Raw genomic sequence first — 10,773 nt, 5'->3', positions numbered from 1 at the left:
TCAGGTGATTTTAAAATTCACAACAGATCCATATAACGAAGCTGCTAAGTCTGAAAACCGAAGCATTCACACTGAGAACACACTCTGAAAGAAGAGTAAAACCATACTGGGGGAAAAAAATCCAGGCAATGTACAGAGAACCTTCCTGGGCCTCTCACATAGATCACCCACTCCGTGCTACAGGTAAACAACCATCAACATTCATGAAAGCACACGCCGGCTGCAAAATGGTCCCTGGGATCCATCACACAGAGCCCTCCCGCACCGTGAGGGCTGACATGCACTATTTCATTTTACCACTCGTACAGACACACAGAGCACATAAAACGAATGCTTCACAACTAAAAAATTCCAAGTAGTGTTTCAAAAACAACATGTTCCCTCTTCGGGGCAGGTGCACCAGCCATCTCTGATCATGTGCTGCTGGCAGCTGGTGCTCAGGAGGGCATCCTGAGGGCTGATCAACCTGTCCTGTAAGTCACTGAACCTCTGTCCAGCAACCTTGAGCTCTAACCTTTGGTCATTATGCAGGGCATAGCATTCGATTATAATTCAAAGCATATATAGCTTGGATATCTCGGGCTGTCTGTTCAGTGCCTGCTGTTCCACCTCCTAAAGAGAAAGCCTACTGTCACGCTGCCGATGCTTGAATAATGGTGACATCGGGGTTATTTTTCTTTCGTCCAATGAAAGGGTTCCTTAACCATGACTGTAGGAGGATAAGAAGTGAAATACTAACTGCATTTATGTTCATACTGCTAACCACATTGGAAAACGACTTCATTTTTTTTAAGTTTTCACTGGGGAAAACGGATAACAATTTATGAACATTCACTCACAGTCTTTCCCAAGCAGACTCTCATTACTATTAATCAACATAGCAGGCCATGAGACTTAGCAGAGGAATAGTCCTTTCATTTCTAAACTCAGTGGGTGAGTATGGAGCCAAACAGTGCGTGCTGAAAATGGGGAATACCATTTTTGCAGAGCTGTGTCTAACTTTCTGTGGGTGGGCAACCCTTAGGATTGGCTGCCTCTTCATGGCAGCATGCAATGCAGTTGTAGTAGCTCATTCAGAATCAATCGTAAGTAATAAATAATAAAAAAATCATTAAAATTTTCATTAAAAAAAAAATAATTCCTCATAAATAATCAGAAGCAATAAGACCACTTGCATATGAGCTTCCCAAGTGCTTATTTCCAGGAATATATACTTTTGTCAGTCTCAAGTCACACAGACATTAGTGGTCATCCAAATTCTGCTGCAAAAATCCCCTCCAACCAATCTCTATGTCTGTCTGTACAAGGCAAACCAGTAGACACTAAGATAATGAATACATTTAAGAGGCATAAAGCCAAAGTATGACACACTGGGAAAAGGCTGAGGTGCTTCTTGGAAGCCAAATTTACGAGTTACCAGTTTATTAGGGTTCTTTTTAAAAATCAATGAGCATGTGAACAAAGGTGATTTATTTGATATAGTATACTTTGACTGCCAAAGTTTCAACAAGCTTCTTAAATTAGCTAAGCTTCTTGAGAGGAGAGAAGGTGTCCTCAGATACTGAGCCTCAGTCAAAAGGTAGAACGTAAAGCACAGGAATTAATGACAACGTTTTGTAGCTGGGTCTGGTTACCAGATATTACCACAGAGATAAATGATGGTGCTTGAGCTGTACCAGATGTTTGCAAGTTATGTAGCAAAAAGGTAAAGAAAGAAGTTGCAATGTTTGCAGATGACACAGCTGTTCAGAGAGTTAAGCTGACTATGAAGACTTGCAAAAGGATTCTTGCTGTCTTTTATTAATTGGTGACAAAATAGCAGAGAAAATTCAGTGCCAATTCATATACTATAACACATGGGAAAAATATTATAAAATAAATATGCAAAGTGATGGGACACAAATTAACTGTTACTCAGGAAAATGAACTCGCAGTTCTGGAGAATTTTCTGACAATATCAGCTAGTTAGTTTCTCAATGGTGGTCAAAAATGCAAAGTGTATTTTAAGTATTACTAGAAAAGAAGCAGAAAAAAAGTGACAGTAAAAATGATCATACCACTGTAAAAATCGATCATGAATTCCCATCTCAAATGCAGCAGACATATCTGATCACCCTGTTTCATGAAAAGCACAGTGGAGAAAGAGAAAGGTGACAACAAATGCATGCAGTAGCTCCCATATGATGGCAGACCATACACTGTGGGAATCTTCAGCCTCCAAACAGTCTTTTATTATTTTTCACAATACCACAGCCAAAGAACCTCAAGGCTTTAAATTCAAATAAACAAACTGAAGCATTTTTTTCCACATAGCCCAGAATTGAATGATGGACCTTAATGGCACAGGATATTTTGCAGGTCAAAAGTATAATCTGTTTTTAAAAGGAATTATAAAGTTAATGCAAAATAGGCCGAGGCTTTTTTGTGAGATAATCTGGATACAGTCTTCATCAGAGGAAAACTTCCCTATAAGTCCATTTTCAACATTAGGTGCCTTATTTCAGCATTTTAGATACTTGGTGTTGAGTTAGACAGACTTTAACCTGACCTACTGCAGAAGTGATTGTGTGGTTGCATTTCCTGATCCTGGACAGAGCCATACCCAATGTGAAGTTTTTCAGAAGTGACACTTTTAAATCTCTTTATCGTTTCCCTTCTTATCCTACTTCCTAGACATCCTGTGGAGTTTTTCCCAGTGTAGGTCTCTCAAAAGCTCGAGTCAAGACTGAAATAGGGCAGTTGGCCCTGGGGGCAGTGGGAGAGCCTGTGAAGTCTGAGGTCCCTTCCAGTCCTCAATTCGGTAATGGAGGGACATTGTGGCCAGCTTATGACTGCTCAGGAATGAGATACCTAGCAGAAATATGTCTTGTACTTATCCAGACATATCACTATTCCACCCCGAGTCACAAGTTCACAGTCAGGCCCCAGGAGCAGGACATTTTGTTGTGCAGCACTGAGGGAATACTTTGAAAGAAATCACTGCCACAATGAACCAGTGACATATAGCATGATAAATGCCACCTGCTTCTTTATTTCTGCCTATTCAGGAGCAGATAACATGAAACACTTAAATAGAATAATTTTATTTCAGCGGAAATCCTCTCATTTAGAGAAGTTCTGAGTGCAAAACTAAGCACCTGTGTTTTTTCCAAAATTTTCCTTTGTCAGATAGTTCCACATGAAGCTTAAGGCCATCTAATTGCTTTTATTATCATTACACAGTTAATGCAACACTGTAGTGTCAACTAGAGATCCCCATTAGAAATAACATCCCCCATACAGGTACCAGAAGTGGACAAAACCAAGCTCTCTACTGTGCTGAACTTGGATGTTAGAAAGTCATGAGGCAGATTTATATCCAGGATAGCAAATCTAGACCAGTCTTCAAAGCCAGACAGATCACACTGCAGAAAAAAAAAAAAAAAAAAAAAAAAAAAAAAAAAAAAAAAGGAGACAGGCTACTAAATAGCCATCAAACTACTTCAGGAGAGTTTCTAAATGTTTCTAAATATTCTTCTGTGTGAATAAAGTTGTTGATGGTCTTGCTATTTCTCCTCATATCTCAGTGGAACTTGTGGTTGATAATTACATTTTGTCCCTGATTAAAATGGCACCCCTTTGCTAAAATCTTTGCTGGGTGAACGGGGCAGACAGTCAACGTTTGGTGGGATTAAACACTCCAGAGTATTCAAAAGCATCTCCAGAGTATTCAAAAGCATCTCCAGTATTGCTCAAGGAGGCTGTTTCAGGATAGGAAAGCAGGACACAGAAAAGAAGAATTTGTAGAATCCAGGCTGTAATCCACCTCTCCGATGACACAATCTGAATTGCTGTTATAAACCCAAGTATTTGGCTGAAGTTACTTACCTTACAGTTGTCGTGGTGCCGCTCGAGTGGGCAGCCGAGCTCCACCACAGCTGCTCTCTCACTCCCCCTCCTCAAAGAGTAATGGGGAGAAAATATGTGAAAAGGGCTCAAGGGTTGAGATAAGGACGAGAAAATCACGCAATAATTATTGTAACGGGCAAAACAGACTCAGCATAAGAAGATAGTAAGATTTATTGCTCATTACTAACAAGCTAGAGAAGTGAGAAACAAAGGAAAGAAAGCAAAAGCACCTTCCCCCCCATCCACCCTCTTCCACCTCCTCCCCCCAAGTGGCGCAGGGGAACGGGGGAATGGGGGTTATGGTCAGTCTACAGCGCTTCTTCTCTGCCGCTCCTTCTTGGTCACTCTCGTCCCCTGTGCTGTGGGGTCCCACCCACGGGATGCAGTCCTTGATGAACTGATCCGGCGTGGGCTTCCCACAGGCAGCAGCTCTTCCAGAACTGCTCCAGATATGGGTCCGTACCACGGGGTCCATCCCTCAGGAGAAAACTGCTCCAACCTGGCTCCCCTACGGGCAGCAGCTCCTGCCAGATCACCTGCTCCTGCGTGGGCTCCTCTCCACGGGCTACAGGTCCGGCCCGGAATCTGCTCCGGCAGGGGTCTTCCACAGGCGGCAGCCTCCGTCGGTGCAGGGCCACCTGCTCCACCGTGGTCTCTTCCACGGGCTGCAGCGTGGAACCCTGCTCCACCGTGGTACTCCATGGGCTGCAGGGGGACATCCTGCTTCACCATGGTCCTCACCACAGGCCGCAGGGGACTTCTGCTCTGGCGCCTGGAGCACCTCTCCCCCTCCTTCTACACTGACCTTGGCACCTGCAAGGCTGTTTCTCATTCCCTTGACTCTCCCGGCTGCTGTGTGGCGCAGCGTTTTTTTCCCTGTCTTAAATATGCTCTCACAGAGGTGCAAAACAACATCGCTTATTGGCTCAGCTCTGGAAAACAATGGGGCCCTTACCAAACATGGGGCAGCTTCTAGATCCTTCTCACAGAAACCACTCCTATTGCCCCCTGCTACCAAAACCTTGCCACGTAAACCCACTACAACAGTGTTGTGTTCATGTCCTTCGGGTGACAGGGCTGTGTATATTCGTGCCCATAATGCTGATTCAGCAAACCAGCAACTATTGCTGTCTGTACCTGAAAGCACTCAAACCCTGTGTTTACCCATGGGCTCAATTGTGCTGCCTTGGGTCCACAAGGCAATATAAAAGCTACTGCTTTACTGTTAAGTGAAACGGTTTTAAAGCATTTAATCTGATGAATGTGGTACAAACACAAATAACCTTTTGCCAGTTGTTTGCTGCACTTACAGATATTTAAAGGTGATAGGAAGAGTAATACAGATGAAGAATAAGAATAAATATAAGATTATTTGAAGAATATATCTTTGCAGAGTAGAGTAGCACATAGTCATGGTGTCACCACCCATAGGCTGAGAGCACCAGCAGATGCACTATTCTGGCCTTAGCTTTGCCTCTTGAAGAGCTTCTTTTGTCTCCCTCCATACAACCATCCACTGGCACAAGGGGCCCGTCCAGCTTGCCACCAGTTAGCATTAAATGCAGGAGCACTTCTCAAACCCACTTTGGTGTAAAATCGCCACGGTTAGCACTGTCCAGCACCAAAACAGACGCAGGCAGGTGCCTTTGTGCTGAGGGATCTGAGAAACCCCTTTGCTAGCTTTGCTGCCAGGTGGAAACCTCCAGCACAGCAGCAGCAGTGTCTCAGTGAAGAGAGCCATCTGTGGCTCAGCCCTGCCTGCGTATTCTGTGGCCTCTGAAAGATGCAGCAGTAAGGCACGATTGTCATTTAAGCACAAAGGCATTTAGAAACAAGCAAATATGACCAAAATTACATTAATTCACTAACTGGTCAAATCCCTGAAAAACTGTGTATGCAAGAATATTCTCACAGCTTTTTTTGTGAGGTCTGCCTTTTCTGCCAAGTCTGTTGCTCTTGGTTATTCATGATTTAACTCCATAGTATTTATTCAATTAAAAAAGCGCTAGAGGGGTGAGGAAGGTTATGCTTGCTATGAGCACTAAATGAAATATGCCTGTACACAAGAATTAACGTTAACACTGAAGCAGGTCAGTCTTTAAATCAGTTTTGTTAGTCTCTTTGAGTTCTGATAATTTAAAAACTACCTTACTTCTGTTAGCTACCTAAAGACTCCATTAGTTATATTTTTTACAGAGAGACCACAGGCCAACATGACTTAATGTTCTGAAGTCTGTGTTCCCACATAGCTCAACTTATTTGAGTAAGCAGTGCTTAGGTTTTGTCTTCGAGTTAATATGATTCTAATAAGAAGTGGACTAATACTAGCTTAGGCCTAACATTACTAAAGCCTGTTATTTCTTTGCTTTTCCTATTACCCAATTTGTAACTCACACTGGGTAGTAACCAAAATGCCTGCTGGGTGACTTTTTAAGTAGGTTTTCTTTGCAGCCCATTTGCCTCCTTGTAATTGAACGAGGTGGGGCTGAATCTGCCGGTCAATTTTAAAAGGCTTTTTGTAAGAATGTTATGAGCCACCACCTCATGTTTGGAGCTGTGATTACTTCTGAAAAGGACTGTCTTTTCAAAGGAGATCTCCCTTTGTCAAATACTGGAAAGGTTTTCTTGTTTTCTTGAAATACAATTATCCCTGGGGTTCTAGAAGTGGTAACTGCTAAAAGGCTAAATGAAGCAGAAATCATTTATATCATTTGTGTCAATTGATCAGCTGACACAAACAGTTGCAGCCTTATTTTACCACATCAGAGTATTGATACTGCTGTGCCCAAATTCTGTTGTGATTTCCGGTGGGTTGTTATATACTCCTTTGTTAATGTTACTCAATCTATTTGCTGTCTTCAGAGCTCTGGTTCCATGTTATTAATATTGGACCACTACAGCACTTGGGAGAAGAGAACTGATCAGGATCAGGGAGCAAATTACATTCTGTCCAGTTAGCTGGAGCACCCAGAACACAATTCACATTGACAATGCTTTACACTGCCTCTCCGAGTTATTCCTCATCCGATATCGGAGCTGTAACAGTAAATGCCCTGTCTGGCATGTGGTCTGCACAAACAAAGTTATCCCTTCAGCATGTCTAGAACAAACCTGAAGCAGTGGAGTGAGTTGTCCCACCTCGGTGTCTGTCATCATCCAGCTGCGGCACTCTAATTCCCCACTGCTAGCTGTCTACAGCCTCGTGTGATTTCTCTTGGAACCACAAGTTAAGACAATCCATCCCGAATTCTTTTAAATCTATCTGCTTTGTTATTAAAATGGCAAACTGCAAAGTCTTACCCTGATGCGTGTAACCTCTCGCTGTCGGAGCAGTTCAGCTGACTCATCAGAGGCAGGCCAACACCAGTGCTGCCCACACTTCTGCTGTGAAATGCGAGGTGTGTGCTCCCTGACCTGCTGCCGCTGGGCCTGCCACGGCTGTGTGAGTAACACAGGAGTGCACAGATAAGCAGGGCTTGGTCAGCAACACAGGGGCATTGCTGGTTGTGATAACACTCTCTCAGTAGAGGCAGAACCGTGTGCCACAGCTCTGGCATCTCAAGCAGTGTGCCTCCGTGAGGTCTTAGGTCCAAACAATGACCAAATATAAAAATCTCAGGGGATGTTTTATGAATTTTAGCAAACAGGTTTAGAAAACCATGTCCTGCTTTCATATCAACGGTGAGACTGGTAACAGCGAGTATGTCTTTGGTGACATTGTTTTCTAGCTGACACATCAGATACCATGGCATTGCTAAAAAAACTCATCAGTCACGCTTGAACCAATGGCTTGGGAAGCCAATGTATCTAGAGGTTGGGAACACATATTATATCAATGTGCGTAGATTTGACTCTTTCTCCTGTTGCACAGTGTTGGGTCCACAGTGACTCCTCCAAACAAGAGGCAGTATTCCCTGTAGAGCACAGCTTCACCTATTTTATATAAACTGTCCCAAAACTGTTCAGGAAAATGAGTCCTGATCCAGCTGAAAGGCTGTCAACGCAGTTGACTCACAACTACTTGCTTCCTTACCCCTAAATGGAGTTCTCTTTTTGCTTGCCTCTGCTGTAAACATCACACAGAATAATTATGGTTCTCATTTAATGTTCTGTGAACACACAAGGGCTGAAATTAAGTGTATTTTTTAATCATCTCAGAAATATGAACAGGTTGGTGGATAATTTTTCATGTATATTTTTTTTTTTTCTTCTGCTCTTGCTACTTCCCAAAGGGTTTTTGTTGACATTTGCTGACTGTACAAATCAGGGCCTGTGTTTAACAACATTAATTGGCCAGGACAACCATTAGCACAAGTCCGGGGAAGATTTTGCTATGAGCAAGCTCACTGCTGCACAAACACACAGACGATATAATCTCAGCAGCACAGATGCCTTGGTGTAAGACCTTTATCAATCCAATCCGCTATTGATGCTCTAGCTACAGGAGATACTGCTAGATTCTAGCAAAGTTTGTTTGCTCGGCCCCAGCACTACATGAACATGACTAGAGTCATTTGAGAAAGAAGCTGTCTCTGAAAGCAATGCAGTCATCTGTATAATTATCCCTATGTTCCCTCTAATGAACTCCGCAAGACCAGCAAAGAGCGAACAGAGCGATCTTGGAACACAGAACTTGGAAAATCTGATAACCTGGCAAGGGAGAGTTGAGCGCTGGCAGTAAATGAAGAGCTTCAAACACACAAGGTGCAACATTTTGAGAGGGTTTCACTGTATATGAGTGAAAGCTTAAAATTTCAAGTGTGATTTTGCTGAAGAGAAAAAAAAGAATTTGAAAGGAACAGTAAAAAAGGGGATGAAAGTAGATATGTAGACTTGTAAAAAGGATAAAGGAGGGAGTGGGAGAAGACTGAACAGGAGCTTCTCTTCCATATCAGTCTTAAATCTTCTTTCTGCATGTCAGAAACTATGAAAATGTTAGAGTGCTGCCATCAAGGAAAAGACATTTGTGTATTTGCTTGTAATCCTGCACCCCTGCTATCAAATATCCTACTTGATTTGTTGTCACTAATTCCTTAAAGTGTAATTATTATTTGACTTCACTTTGTACTTGGCCATTTTTGCTCAGTTCTCAGAAAAACAGTCAAGGATTGACGGTTGAATATTACAAACTTTCTGGCCTGGCTTATAATTTGAGTAAAATCTGCCTTTGGAGAAAATTCTTCCCCACAGAATGAAAGAAACTGTAAACTAAAAAGAACTATAGAAAAAGAGCTATATTCAACATAATTCACGACTGCACTGACATACAAAACAAATGTGTTGTATACTTTAGAACAAATTATTATTTCAAAAAAAAAAAAAAAAAAATCTACCGTTCTTCAATTTAGTCAGCTTTTCAAATGTTTCTGTTCCATTAACTGAATATTTGAGCAGGAAAGATTGTCTTGCAGGTAGAAGGCACAGATCACAGCCACAAAAGAGATACAAAAAAATAATCAATTTGATTCATAGTCTCTTCCTACTTCTTTATAGTTTGAGGAATGCTTGGCTGAGTGAAGTTCTGTGGTTCGTTATTTTGAAGAAATACTTCTTTTGTTTTCATAAATCAGAGCCTTCTTATTTCTTCCATAAATCAGGGAGATGAAGCAATCCTTTATTCCACGTACAGTCAGATGATGGGGTTGTGCCTCCTTCCTTGCACGGGGGAGTCACCCTTCCCTCCTCAAGCTATCTACAGGGACTCCTGTTCACTTGGAAGGGATGCCGTGACAGGAGGTTATAGAAATGTCTGGAGGACAACAGGAAGATGGTGAAGGGGCTGGGCACTCCAGCAAACAGCTGCTGAAGGAAACCAAGGGCTGCAAAAAGGTAGGGTTAGGCTCAGGACAGAGAGGAAGGGTAGACCCAAGGTGGAAAGGCTGTGCCAGGGAAAGCAGAGGATGGTGACATAATCCTCACCTAGGGAATTTCCCCTCAGCAGAAGGCTGGGATCTGCTTCTCCCATTGTTCTTGCTCCAAGTAATTAATTTTCATCCTTCCTTTCTATGAGAAACAGTTGACAAAACTGGGAGTGAAATAAAAAAAAGTTGTCTCTTAGCTATTTGTCTCTTTTAGTCTCAGACTTCATTCTCTGTGTGTGTTTCACCAGTAACCTGGAGCTTTTCAACCTTCTTTTTACTGTTTCCAGAACTGTCTTCCTAAACCTTTTGAAAGGATGGTATAGAAAAGTATGGCTAAAACATAGCACAAATCTTTGTCTCCACTTGTCCTATCCCTATGGACGACTGAATATTCCACTTATTTTTTTGATGAATTCTAACCTAACTTCTTCTGTATGGTACTAGGTAATCAACCCAGGCTAAAGTGAACCATCACCCATGGGTGTTTCCATTATGCCAAATCTGTGTGTTATTCAAGATCCACCATATGCTCTTCCATGGCCCATTTCCTTAGCTCTAACCCACATCTAATACTCTGCATAACCAACTGGAAAGCTCAAATCTGTGCATTTCTAATCTCTCAGTACAGTTACCTGGTCTCCAAAAACAAATGGCTGCTAAAGGAGAAAACAAGCAGTAAATGAATAAGCATCACCTTGTTGCTGCTTGCTCAACTTTCCAGCAGTTCTATTGTAAATTCAAGGATTCTGGGAAGGATGAAAATGCTCAAAGAGTGTGTGCGTGACAAAAATAAGTTGTGTCGTTTCGTGATGCTATCATTAAAGTTGCAAAACAGTTCTCTAGAGATGCTGCAGGCTGGATCCTCACTGCTGCAACCTTCTGGAGTCCAGAAGCTGGCAGAGCTATAGAGGCTGGAGCTAGTCGCTGAGCTGGCCTGCCAGTCTCGCATGCCGTCTACACGGTGCTGTGCAGCAGTGGCTGGCACGAATTGAACAAGCACAAAATCGAGTGCCTAGAGTATTTC

The sequence above is a fragment of the Aythya marila genome, assembly GCF_965140915.1.
Source record: "Aythya marila genome assembly, chromosome: 2".
NCBI lineage: Eukaryota > Metazoa > Chordata > Aves > Anseriformes > Anatidae > Aythya > Aythya marila.
The sequence above is the reverse complement of the archived record's forward strand: the minus strand, read 5'-3'. Positions refer to the sequence as shown.